Source organism: Zonotrichia albicollis, chromosome 14, assembly GCF_047830755.1.
Source record: "Zonotrichia albicollis isolate bZonAlb1 chromosome 14, bZonAlb1.hap1, whole genome shotgun sequence".
Taxonomy (NCBI): Eukaryota; Metazoa; Chordata; class Aves; order Passeriformes; family Passerellidae; genus Zonotrichia; species Zonotrichia albicollis.
The window spans coordinates 16,575,912-16,590,033 of NC_133832.1; the positions used below are offsets into that span (position 1 = coordinate 16,575,912).

Genomic DNA, 14,122 nt, shown 5'->3' on the forward strand with positions numbered 1-14,122 from the left:
CCACTGAAAAGCTGTGAGTCCCTAAAAGGTTATGCAGTATTTTTCTGAGCAAACTAATATTTATGGACAATTTTAAAGGCTTTTGTAACAAATTTATAAAGTACTTTCCAAAGGTTATTACAGAGGAAGACAATTAATAGATTGAGATATAATATGAAATTTTCTTTAGTGTTTATATCTCTTTTCAATCAGCAGCCTAGTAGAATTGCAAAGAATGTAGTTTCTTTAAGTCACAGCACATCAAGTTCCTGGAGTGGAAAAACATTGAGAGGGATGCACCAGTCAATTCTGGAAGATGTAAACATACTACCAAAAATCATCTTTCCTGAGGAAATTGGCACTCATGTGTAGCAGGAAGTATCAGGGGAGACATTAATTCCTGTAGGGGATTTTTCAAAATGGAGGAGGCTCGAAGTGAGGTATAAATTTTCTGTGGGGTGTCCTTCCAGAGACAGGAATTTCGATCTGTGAAATTGGATGGGACCATCTCCAAAGCTTTGGGCAGCCTGGGCTCAGCCCTGCACTGCTCTGCGTGCTCTGGCCACGCTCCAGCAGAGCACTTCAGTTTGATTTGAATCGTGAATATTCCCATGAAATCAATTGCAGGATTAGCATTTTACAGAGAAGTCAGGCAGGCACTTAAGTTCTTGGTTGAATCAAGGCCATGCTCTCACAAATCATCACTGCAGTGCTTCCTGTATTAAATAATGGCTGGTACCATGGAGAGGAGCCTCCACAGTCAAACCAGAATTCATAACAGAAAATATTTTTCAGTTATCTTTGTGTCCAGTACTGTTTTCCATGGAAGGGGAGATCTTTGGGTGGGAATTTTAGTTCCAGTTATGGCTTCCACAGATTCCAATTATCTGACAAACATCAAACGGGAGATAAATCTAATTAAACTTCTATTTTAAAAGAAAATGGGCTTGGTTGGGAGAGTTGTACAGGCTGGCAGCTGTTTCAGTTATGAAATTAAACAATCACAGAATATGTCAAGCTGGAAGGGACCCACCAGGATCAGCTCCTGGCCCTGCACAGGACCATCCCCAAAAATCTCACCCTGTGCCTGAGAGTGTTGTCCAAGCCCTTCTTGAGATGGATTTCAAGAAGATTTCCTGTAACTGTCAAGGATTTAACCTGCAAAGTAGGAGCTGCTGAATAACAGTGGCTCAGGTGTAAGGTAGACATAGAAACTACAAAGTATTGCACAAAACCAGAGGAAAATGACAGAATGTAGGGCAGAATATCTTGGCTGATCAAGCCTTGGATTTCTGGTGGCAAACATGGAGGTAGTAAAAGCAAACATGGAGACAGTAAAGTGATTAGATTTGAAGTCCTGAATTTCAATTAAATTTTATTTTAGTATATCAATTCTGCATCAAAGACTTGGTTAGCGGGATTTTCACAATACAGTCTTTGAGAAAAATTAAAAATAATAATATCATCATCAGTAGCATTTATTTGATGTATGAGTTTCCATGCGTGCACTGCTTTAGATCTGTTAAATTTTGGATTCATGTTAGTATGGCACTAAGAGTTTAAAGAAATTACTGATTCTCATAAGGAGTAAAACTGCAGGAAAACAAAGTTAAAATTTATTAACTTCAGCATTTCTGGTAACAATAATCACATAACCATCAGTTCTGGATTCTCACAGCAGCACTGGGAAGTGAGAACACAAATCATGGCAGGAGCATCAGGGCCTGACCTCTGCTCTCCACTAATTGTGAGGATTTTTGCCCAAAGCAGGAGGAATGAGAGCAGCAAGGAGCCTCTGTGACCCTCACCAGTGCAGCCACTCAGTGCAATCTAACTCTGACTTGGGAAATAATACAGATCCTGAAGCCCTCTAGAGGAAATACTAATTTTTCATTCTGTCCCTGAAAATGACTAAAGTAAGTCAAGGACATTCAAGTTTTGGAAATGACTTTTAGTAGTTTTGCAAGCACCTATTTTTTTTCTTTTAAGTTAGAATCTGCAAATTGCTCTTAGGGAGCAAACAACATGGTTAGATGTGTGTTAAAGGTCATAATTTGAATTTTTCCAGTCCCACTGATATAGTTTTAGGGAAAAGAAACACTGAATAGTATTGTCAATTTGTCTACATTATCAAGTTACTTAAACTATATTGGAGAATGTAACTTGTTAATAAAAGGGTAGCAAAGGAAAAGTCCAAATTCCATCTTAAACAGCTGCTGTATTTAAGATAAAATTTACAACTTTTTGTTTCTAAAGTCCTTTAAATTCTTAATTGAAGAGGCCATGAACTTGGGAGGGATACGTGGTAGACATGTCTTATCTAAAGTAGATCTCTTCAAAGCTTTTAAAAGGGGGAATCTTAATATATGTAAAATATATGAAATAAATTAATTTTCAGATTGAAGGTAATCAATAGCTTATGCTCACTTCAGGGAAATAATGCACTTAACCTTTAATTTTTAAAAGAGACCAATTAAGACTGTGCAATGTGATTAATGCAACCTGAAATGATTTCACACGAGTGAATCCATTTCCATAATTCTTTCCCTGTGCTGGTTTTGCATTTTGGGCTGAGGCTGGGAGTGCCTGGAGCTGGAATTGGGGTTGGGTTTGGGGTCGTTTGTGGGGTATGGGGTGTTTGGATCTCAGATCTGCCTGAAGCCACGGTGGGAATGACAATTCCAGCAGAAAATGGAGCTGGGAGTGAAATCCTCTTATGTTGTGAAGCCATTCCTGCCGGGGGCTGGAGCCAGGCTGGAGGTGCCACATACCCCTGCCCTGTCCCTGTCCCTCCTCAGTCCCAGTGTGTGTCCCCCCAACTCTATTGTACCCCCTCGGCCCCAGTGTCCCTCCTCAGCCCTGGTGTTTTTCATCCGCCCAGTGTGTGTCCCCCCTCAGCTCTATAGTCCCCCCAGGCCTGGTGCATCTCCCCCTCAGCCTCGGTGTCTGTCCCCTCAGGCCTGGTGTCCACCCTGTGTGTGTTCCCCTCAGCCCCAATGTCCCCTCCAGCCCTATTGTCAGGGGACAGCACTGGTGTCTCCCCAGCTTTACTGTCATCCCCCCTCAGCCCCACTGTCCCCCATCAGGCCCAGTGTCCCTGGCCAGGCCGGAGCGCCAACCATGGCTCGGTGCTCCCAAAATCCTCTCAGTGCTGTGGGGATCCCTTTGGGGCTACCTAAAAACAGAGGGCAGGCAAAATTAATGGAATAAAAGCAGTGATATTTATTGAAGGGCCTTCAGGGACATTTGGGGCAGATGAAGTGCCCCACGGGCTACTTCAAAAAATAGACGATGGGTCACGAGAAAATGGACGATGGGTCACGAGTTTGCGCACTTTTATAAGTTTGGGCCCTTTGCACATTGGGGGTTAATATTCCAATTACAGCCAAAGGTAATGAAGACATTGACCCCCAAGTTTTCTCCCCTCAACTCCCTTTGGTTTCCATCTCTCAGGGCCTGAGGCAGTGAGGTGTCCTTGGTTGCCAGACCTGGAGAGGAATTGTTGTGTCTGCTCAAAATGGGGAGACAGTAGCTCACACTGTACATGGAGTTCAGAGTTATTCGTTAAAGAGCTGCAGGATTACAAATAAATGAAAAATGTAAAAGCTAAAATCTCAAGGCATCAAGAGGGACAAGAATTGTGCTGTGTCTGTGGGATCAGACCCCAGCTCCATCTGTTCTTTGCTGCTCTTTGGGTGGGATCCAGCCCTGGGCAGTGCAGAGAGCCCCTGGGAGGACTCTATGGGATGGAGCCCTTGGTTGTAATTGGCAACACTTCCTTTATAAATGATAGCCATTATAGTCCTCACAGAAGAACTTTTCAAGGTCTTTTTATCAATTTTATTTTAGCTTTTTCTAATATTTAAATGTTGGATGGAAAACCTCATGGATCCTGGATGCACTGAGTGTTTCCATATGTGCTGAGAGTGATTGAAGCGGCCAGATTTACATTTTAATTTACCAAGTAGTGTTCCAGGAAGAAGAAATTGCAGCAATAGGTGGCACAATGCATTTTAATGGAGAAATTAATAATATCTTAATTTCTTAGGTTGAGGTTGTCTTTGTTTCGTGTGATATTTCTAAAAGTTCAGGAAAATGGCAACTTTGAAAAAGCTAATCTCACAACAATTTCAAGAAAAAATGTTTCATAAATATGAAAGTCATGCTTCTGACCTTTCTGGAATACCTCAGTCTTGGTTTTCCTGCTTTTTTCTCATCACAGCTCTTTTATACAGGAACCTGTAGTTTGTACACTCACCTTTCTCAGTAAATCATTGTTTGTGTGTTACAGTTTGCTTGATCCTATTAGAGCAAACCACTTGCTCAGTGAGCTTAAGGAGCCAGCTCACCTCTCCTGTCCTTCATGTTCTGTTCTCTGGCTCATATTAAAAAAACCAGAGGAGAATTTCCTTTTTTGAGGCTTTACTGGGCATGGCTGTGAGGGAAGTGCAAAAGAAGCCATGGGGAATGTCCCCAGAAACATTATTTCATATTGTGCTGCTTTTTCTGACACAGAATTGATTTATCCTGCTCAATAGAGTATTTTTACAGTTATTGCATTTACCTTTTCACCAGCAGCTCTATTTAGAGAGTTTATGGACAGCACACACATTGATGTGTTACTATTGAGTATCTCTTACTCCTTGTCTGATGACTTGAAACTTGAAAGAAATCTTTAACTGTTTATCTGTGCAGAGCATAAAAATAACCAGGAATGGTAGTTGGGAACGCTGCAGTTCTTCCAGTCTGGTGCTTCTTTGTCAGAGAGATTGGAATTCAAGCACTAGGCCTGTCCTATGTCCCTTTTTTGCATGCTGCCATGTCAAAGATTTAATCATCTTTAAGTATTTTAAAAAGTCTTATATCAAACATATGAGTGAGTGACGTCCTATGGCTTTGAAATATTTTGTAACCTTTTTGTAACCTACTTTCTTTTTTTGTACTGATTTATTGCTATGCTGGATGGATTTTTTCTTATATGTTGAGTTGTAATCATATTTTATTCATGGACTTTAGGCTATACAGTTCTTTAGGTATGATAAGATTCTTGCTTGTTTCATGTTACCTCACAGAACTATTTAATCTTGGATAAACTATGTCCAGATCAAATAGCAAAACATTTAGAAATCAGAATTAAACCACAAAATAATAGTGATTTAAGATGTAGTAAGATCTTTCATCGTGTAGTTGAAGCCAGAGACTTAATCTATCTTAATCTGGCACTGCATGCAAAGTGGTAGTGAATAAAAATTTCTAGCTCTCATTTTGTTCAATAACAACCATAATAAATCTGTCTGGTATAGACATGGAACAGAAACATGGAATAAAAATGGGGAAATGTAAGAAAAGGGAAAAGCTTCTTCAGGAGGATTTACAGGCTGATGAGTTCTTCTGTGATTTCTTCCCATTTGCCTGCTTTTGTTAGTTTTGTACATTTCCTATTGATAAAAATATGGATTCCTAGTTTGGGAATTGCCTTAATTGACAATTCCTGCCAACGACCTGACTTTTAACTGAGCTCCCCACTGAGTGCTAGAGCTAATTCCTGCAAACTGCTGAAGGAAAGAGCCTCTTTTAAGATCATTCAGATTTACAGAGTCAACAGGATGATATAAACAAGGGCTGCAGTGCTTGTGTGGCATCCTTGGAGAAAAAGGAGCAGGAGAGATGTGGGTGAAACCTCAGATCAACTGATCCACAGCCTTTGCTGAGTAGGTGCCAACAGAAGCCATCACCAAAGCTTCTGAATATCCCTGAGAAAAGATAAAATGCTCCCCCTTTCCTTTGCTTCTTGCAGCAATCTGATTTTTGGCTTGTCTGTAAAGAACTGTGTGAGTTGCCAAGGCCACCTTCTACTTTGGGAATTTGCATCTTGCAGGTGTCTAAACTCTGACTCATGAATTAGGTCATGGACTCGTGGCTGCTGAAGAAATTGGGTTGAGCAGAAATCTGATTTGTTTGGGCTTTTCACTCTGAACACCCACGCTGGATTTGGCTGTTCTTTTGATATTTGGGATTCTTAGTAAAATATGTCAGTGAAGTCAAAACAAGAATTAATGTATTTTGGCACTGGAACATCTGTAGCACTTTTTGTTCGATTCTCCCCTGTCAGCTCCTTATCCCCCTCAGCTCTGCAAGCCTTTGCACTTGTGGGGGTAGGATGTGACCCAGGGATTCTGCCTGTCCCACACGAGTTTGGTTGGTTGAGAACATTCTGTAGAACACCTGTAGATGTGACTCAGAAAATTTCAGGATTTTTAGACATATTCTGGCTGGGAAGTCTGTTCTGAGGCATCTGTGACCCTGTGCCTGGATGGGGTTTGATATGATGATGAACTGAATTTAATGTGCAGCTCTGTTGCAAAGTGATCAGAGATACTTTTAGGGAAGGACTCATTTCACAGAACTTTAAATGTCTGTCTTGCTATTACATGAATTTTGTCTGACAGGTTACCTCCTCTCTATTGATTAGCTCAGACAGGCTCGTTATCTCACTCTCCAGTAATTTTTTTCTTCACATTTAAGACAGGGACAAATGGGGCATATCCCTGTAGTACTTGTACAAGAACTTCCTTGGCGTGAGGGTTTGTTTGATTTTCTGTGATACCAAAGTTGTTTTTTGAAGGTCAATCTGTGATTAAGACTTTCCTGTGCACAGTACAAGGTGGATAAATCCTCAGAAGCATGGAGGAAGGAGCTTTCAGTTATATTTATTTGTTCTTGTGCTTTTGCTTTTAAGATCAGTGCTTGTAGATGAGACATGCTTAATGCTGCTCCTTCCTTATTAGACTTGTTAACCTTTCTGAAGTGGAAACTCTCTGAAATAAACTCACCTCATTCTGCTCAGGCTCTAGTGAAGGAAATACTGATTCCCTGTTTTACTCTCTGCCTAAGAATTGTTCTTTTTTCCTGGTGGTTTTGGGGTTTTTGTTTGGTTTGGTTACAGCGAGAGGTTTTTCCCCTCTGCCATCTTTGGCAGCAAGTTAATGGTTACTGCAAAAACATTTTCTGGGAAGCAGAGAGCTGGAAAATTCTCCCCCATCCCTGCCCTCCAACCCAGGCAGAGGAGAGCACAACCTTTGGCACTTGCTGCAACAAGGAGCAATGTGAGCCCTGAGCACATCAATTCTCCACTTGTAGGCAATGCCATCCCTCGTGTACAAAGGTTGGATGTTCTCTCTTCTCAGTGTTCTCACTGATCCCAGAGATCAGAGATGTTTGTTATCACCTGAATTATTCTGACACAGATCTTTTGTGACTGCACAAAGAGTTTAGGAATTTAATTGTGCTAATTCTGCATTTTGGTTTGAGAATAAATCATGAAGATACTTCTATCTAGAAGTATCTAGATAGAACTTCACAAGTTCAAGAATATGTTGCATTGTCTTTTTAGTTGGTTCTAAAAGTTTTGTTAAATTTGGACATGTATTCCAGGATGTCTGTGCTGGAGCCAGCACTTCTGTCAGGTCAGGCTCCCATCAAACACTGACTCAAAAAAATAAAGCCGTGTTTGCATAGTCCAGTGTAGCAAATAAAGGCACTTGCCTTGCACTGGGCCAAAACATTTATCTTTTAAAATAAATGTAACAAATTCAGGGTCCCATGTCCTCAGCTCAGACACTCTGAAATTTGGAATAATTTCATTAATTACACAGGAGATCTGAACCTGGAGGCTTTGGAGGCTCCTGAGCACTTCCAGGCCATCCCTCAGCCATGCTGCTTCAGGAATGACTGGGGGCAGTGGTTATATCTTCATCAAAGAGAAAATTAATGAAGCTAAGGAAAGATGTAGGTTTTCATTAGCACACAGAGCTAATTAAGATGCTTCTGGGTTTTGTCACTTTCATGGGAAGTTCCTCAGTAACAGCATCAGTGACGTATCTCGAGGTTAAATTGTTGGCAAATGTGGCAACAAGGAGCACACACTCGGGCCTGAAAATGTGATCCATTCTTCTTTTTCATCCAGAAACCTCTTTGTGGTCAGGTCTGGTTCCAGCAAGCTTCCTGAAAATGCTGTTTATTACATCCGTGGTAATCCCACAGCTCCACGGCACCTGTCAAGTGTTGAGGACAAAGTTAGAATGGCTTCACTTCCTATTATTCATTCATAGGTAATGAAGGCACAGCTATATAAAGTCATTTACTTCATATATATGAATGTCAATTTAAGGGTGATGGCATAGCATTAAATCAAATTTTATTAGTTCAGCAGTTTGTTCGTTTGCTATTAATATTGCTTGACACATCCCCTTACAGAACCTTCTCAGCTGCTGTGAACTCTTAAAATATTGATCATTCGAGCCCAGCTTTTGTCTTGATAACACTTGGAAAATTATCTTGGAAAGTGGTCTTGGAAAATTGCTGCTGGAAAGATCTTGGATTTACAGGCACTGAGATTATGGGAAAGCCCCTTGCTTTAGCCATAATAAAAATAAAATAATGAAGTTTCAGGGGTGAAGTAGTATTCCCACTGGTTTTGCTTATGGGGTAGAATTTGGGAGGCTGGTCTGTGTCTCAGACATGCCCTGTGGTGAGGGAACAGTGATGTTTGTCCTGATTTGGAGGGGAACAACAAGGACACTTAGGAACCTGCTGTGGATTTTTCTGTTCCCTGAGGAGTTTGTTCCTTTGTGATCTGTGAGTGAAGCCCTGACCTGGTCTGGGGAGAGAAGAGGAGCAAGGTTGGAAGTTCCCAGCTCCTGCTCTCCCAAATCTGCTTCCCTGCTGGTTACAGAGGAGGCAGAGCTGACAAGCTCTTGTTTTTCACACGTGGAAAATAAGAGAGGCAGCGTGGAAGGAGAAAAAATGGGATATGGGGAAATGGGAGCTGGCAGTGAATGGAGGGAGTTGAAGATATGCAGGGTTTTTTTTTTTAGGCGAAGAATCTCCAAAATTCTGTGCGAAGAAGGGGAGAGGGTTCTTGTGGCTGGCACAGTTGAGCCAGGGACAGCTGCAGGATGAGGATGAGGAGCAGAAATGCAGAAGTGCTCCAGCTGTCGAGAGCCCAGCTGGATGCTGGAGCTGAGAGTGTCTGCAGGGGGCATGGACAGGGCAGATCCCGGTGCTGCTGTGGATCTGACACTCTCAGGCGAGAGAATGGAGCAAGGGCAGCCCCTCATGGACTGCCCAGCCTGGAGCAGTGGCCTGACACCAGTGGAAGGGTTTATGCCCAGTGCAGTTCCACCCACGCTGCAGCCTGGAATGGCAGCCAGCACTTTTGGTGTCAGTTGGTGCCTGGGAAGCATCAATTGAGGGTGCTCATCCCGCCCCAGTTCCTGTTCATGCAGATGAGGATCTGTAAATTCAAGCAGCACAAGTCTGCCTGTATTTGCATCTAAAACATCCATCTGTATCCCTGTGAATATCGCGGTGACGCAGAGGAAACTCAGCCGGGAAGCAACATTTAAACACATTCTACGTGCACAGTCAGGCATTCAAAGGTCACATAAAGCCAGAATTGAGGCATTCTTCTTTTCAGAACAATTGGAAATTTTTTTTTTCCTTTTCTGTGTTGGTGAATTTCTGCAGTGAATTTCTTCTACATTTAAAATTGCTATGTTGTGATTTTAAATGTACTTTTTTTGGTGAAATTCTGTCATCTAGCTGCTGTATTTCTCTAGGTCAGGTTTGTGACATGTAGGCTTAAAGATGCAAAATACTGCAATCCTTAGATTTCAAATATACTCTGAAGTTTAAGAAAGTTGAGGCCTGAAATATTCCAGGCTTGGTGTTTTCCAGTGTTTTCAACACGTTCCCATCTGTCTCTTTCTGAATTGTGGTAGTATGAAGATACTTTACTCTTGACGCTCTAAATAGTTTTGATTTTTCCTCCTGAAGAGCTTAAGAACAAATATCTGGTATTTGAGAGTCAGCTTAGTGTGAACATGGCCCTGAGGATTATGCCTTTTCTTTATTTGGAATGAATAATTCTTAAAAATCTTTCCAACGTCACTGGCAAAAATACCCACCTGATGATTTTCCTTGTTATGAGTTATGTAAGAATTGGAAAGGCTCCACTGTGCCTGAGCCCAGGGTAATAAATCAAAGGGGTTTTGATCAAGAACACGGCTGCATTGATGTGTGTATTCAATAAAATTGCATTTAGGAAAAGGCATGAATTCTCTTCAGTCTCTCAGCCAGCCAGTCAATTCCTTCCAGATCTTTCGAGCTAGCTGCTGAATATTGCTTTACATGGAATATATCCCTTGTTCTTTAAAAAAACCACCAAACCCAACTTTTTTTTTGCTTTCTGTAAAAATTACACTTGGACTGAGCCTTTGGATGCTGTTAAATGCTGGATGTATTTAAGCAGATCTGCATATATAAACTGAAGGTTGTGACAAGAGCAGAAGTTCATGCTGCCTTCCCCAATTAATCAGAATTTTCACCACAGCAGTGAGAGATTTTACATTTCCTATGAGGGAAGAGCTGATTTGCTGGACTTGCAAGTCCAGAAACAACAGCCCAACAGCATTAGAAAATTGATATGTGTCCCTGTTTCTCTTTGATCTGCTGATTGTTCTCAAGTCACCATTCTGCAAGAGCAAAGATAGTGTTGTATTACAGCTTTTAATAATAAAATGAGGCACATTAATGGGTTATTAATTGGTCTTGGCAGGCCAAAGTGTAATTCTTCTGAGCAAACAGATTATCCCATCAACTTCCAGCTTTTGTTCCTTTGGATCCAGGTCCCACAGACTTTTCTCAGATTCTTTATTATATTTATTCTATATTACGTTCAGATTCTATACTGTATTTATTTAGAGGCCTTTGCGCAAATGGGAGTTTAGTGTGGTGCTGTGCACTTTTAATTTCTAGATATGTTTTTGATGAGGAAAACCACTGAAAACTTTGTCAGTGAGAGAGAGAGGATCTCACCCCTCTTGCAGCAGTGCTGAAGCCAGGACTGATCATTGCATTCCCACCAACTGATTTCCTCCTTTTTCACCCAAAAACCCAAACCCAACAGTGCATTTTCCTACCAGAGGAGCTGTTTTGTATCCCCTCGTCTGCCAGGCTTTGCTGCTCCAGCCGGCTGCTGCATTTTCCCCTAGGAATTCTCATGGAGCAGCAACAAGCTCATCCTTTGGGCAGGAGTTCTTTAGGAGAGATTAAACAGCCAGAGTAGTTTTCAGTAAGTTGCAAAAATCTGTTAAAATATAGGAAAAGAGGAGAAGTGAGTAAATGCCTGTTAGTGATGGAGAGATGATGAAAAATTGGAAATTATAGATTTTAAACTTAGGAATTCCTTCTGGGATGGATCACACCTGACAGAGTTATTGCTCCTGCAGTTCTCCTGTGAGAGCTGTCCTGGTTCCACCATTCCTGCACAAAAGGCAACCCCTTGGGCTTTCCCTTCATTCATTTTATGGTTGTTTTTTCAATAATGGTAATATTTTCACTGTTTTTGTCCAGTGCAGAGGGGAAGGGACAGATATTTTTATAAATAATGGTAATATTTTCAATATCTTTGTCCAAGAGTGGAGGCAAAGGGACAGATGTTTACATAACATGGCAGCAATGTTTGTGCTTTTAATGGAAACCAAACCTGCCATTTGTTGACACGGATGGAAAGATTCATTTTAATCACAGTGAACCTTATTGCCCACAATATGTGACATCTCTTCTGTAATGTTTGCTCTGAGTGCCTAAATCAGATTTAGAGATATTTTTAAGGCTTTGTTTTGTTTTCTGTTTCAATTATTCCTTTTTTCCTAATTATGCATTTCTAAAAATAAACATTTTCAAGCTGACTGGCTCTTCTTTTCCTGCCCTTTCTCCCTAAAATTTTCTAACTCCTTTTTCTTCACGTTTCCTTGAGTTTGACTTTAGATGCTTTATTTGCAAAATAAGTTTGCAGTCAACATATCAAAGTTGCTTCCTTTTCCTCTGCTCTTTGAATATGGAGATAGTTTTCCTAGGCCATGTGGATTCAATATGATTTTTTTAACCTTAAAAATGGAAAGAGAGACTGTGGGAAAGACCTTTGAGATCCTGGCATCCAACCATACAGCAGGAAAATGTCAGAGTTTTCAGGTGGATGTGGTTTATGGGGTGTTTTCCCTGATTTCCCTCCTTTTCTGAGCACAAGGGTTTATACAGCTTTTAATGCAATGTTCAGCCAGAGCTGACTCAGTCAGCACTTGGGCTGATGGATAACTCCTTTTTTCTTGTCCTCTCAAATAACACTGAGAGATTAGTAAATGTCTTCAACCTTCATTGATTTTCTGTTAAAGTGAATTAACTCCTTGAGCCCATCTGGGTTGGAGAAATAAAAATTCTCCAACCCCCAGCTGTAATTTTCTCATCAAGGGCTTTAAAGTAAAACAGCCATGTTTAAACAATTTTTCTTCAATCCCTTTATTGTACTCTGAAGGAGATGTTGGTTAGTTACAAAATGCACACAAATAAAATAAGAATGTGAAGCAAGAGAACTGCAAATTTCTGTGTTTCTTGCCTGACACTGATGTTGTGTATCTTGGGGCCAGCGGGTTAATTTTATTTACCTACATCTAAGCAGAGCTAAAACCTCTTCTTTCTTCAGTTATGAATCTGAGCTGCCTTAATAGTTATCTGTAAACAGAAATGATGTTGAAGGAAAATGCATAAAGAGCACTAATGAGACCTGAGAGGCTCGAGGAAATAAATATTTCATTTGGTTTGGGTGAGTCAACATGAGCTCGTTCTGTACCCTTTCTAATTTCATCTTGGATATTTTCATGTAAAAACAATTGGAGCCCTGAAAATAAAGAAGATTTTCCTGATGCTGAATTCCTGCTTTGGAATGCTTCACATTTCAGTTCTTGGCTTCCAGAGAGACAGAAAAGCAGAGAGCAATGGGCAAATCTAATCTCTCTTTTCGGTGTGTATTTATTAAGTGCTGTCATTCTGTGAGACAGCCTGGCCCTTTAATGATATATTTCTATATTCTCTTGTCAACTGCCACACTGTTTGCACCAGTAAGTAAATGCCTTGTAAAGGTGCCCTGGGGAGCTATTACAGAGCAGCACAAATAATACAAATTTGATATTTTGCTCTGCTGTCATACATTCTCCCTGGCACAAAGGCAGGTTTAATACATCTGACTGCACACTTCTCACAGCGTGGCACATTCACTTGGGTTTTCCTAAATCTCTCTTAATGCTGCAAATGCTTGTTGGGGCCACTGATCCTAAATTTTTTAATTAATTTGTTTTGTTGAAAATAATTTAATATCTAGTAGCGGTTTTGGGACTTTTTTTCTGAGTTTTGGGGCAAGGTCCACTAAATGCAAATCTGGGAGGTGTGGGGTTTGGAATTTTTGCTCTAAAATGGTTTTAAGAATTGTTCTTGACCAAGAGGGAACAGAAATGTGCAACAGCTTGGAGTTGAAAATGTTAAATAATAAACAGAGAATTTGCAGTGACTCAGCCAATTGAACTGAACTATACTTATGTAAAATCATTCATGAGATCATTAAAAATAATGAACAGATGCAAAGAAGTTGTTTCCTATTTGCAGACCATTCTAGAATAGAGAAAAAATTTAGGTATTAGTTACAGACTGCTGATTTGAGCTTTAAAAATCTCCCAAACTGCCTCATGCTTTTGAATTACACCATAAAATATGACATTTTTATCACTGAACCAGCTTTGTATGGGACATAGGTGTAAGTGAATACAAAGCTGTGCACTTGGCTTGGTAAATGAGCTTTATCTATAACATAACTCAGGACTATCAGTGTGCAGAGCACATAATTGGATCGTGTTGAAAGAAGAGTTAATTAAATGGAACTGCATGTATCCCCTTGTATTTACTGAGTGAGGACAAACACTTTGGTTTGTTCCATTTTCACCACACTCCTTTTGTCCCAGCTGAGCTGTGTTTATTGGGGTGTAGAGTGGGGACACCCAGCACACCCCTACAAGGTGTCAGAACTCTTTCTCAGTGTCTCTGCAAACTCAAAGTCTATTTGATAATGGCTGTGTGCAAAAATTGCATTTCAAAGCTGTCATAAATGCCCAGGTTGGTTATTTCTGTGCTTTCTGGATCTCTGTATTTTTATGGATTTTGGATTTACCTGCATCACTGCAGGGCAAATAACTGAAAATGAGTGTTTTACTTTCCTTGGTAGATGGAGTTAGTGAAGGTGTATTTTGCAGGT

General features: G+C 40.6%; 1 protein-coding gene across 3 annotated transcripts in view; it reads left to right on the forward strand.

The window, feature by feature from the left end:
• Nucleotides 1–14,122, forward strand: part of LOC106629447 (connector enhancer of kinase suppressor of ras 2) — a 170,051-nt gene that overhangs the window by 44,684 nt on the left and 111,245 nt on the right. The gene's annotated exons all lie outside the window — the stretch shown is intronic.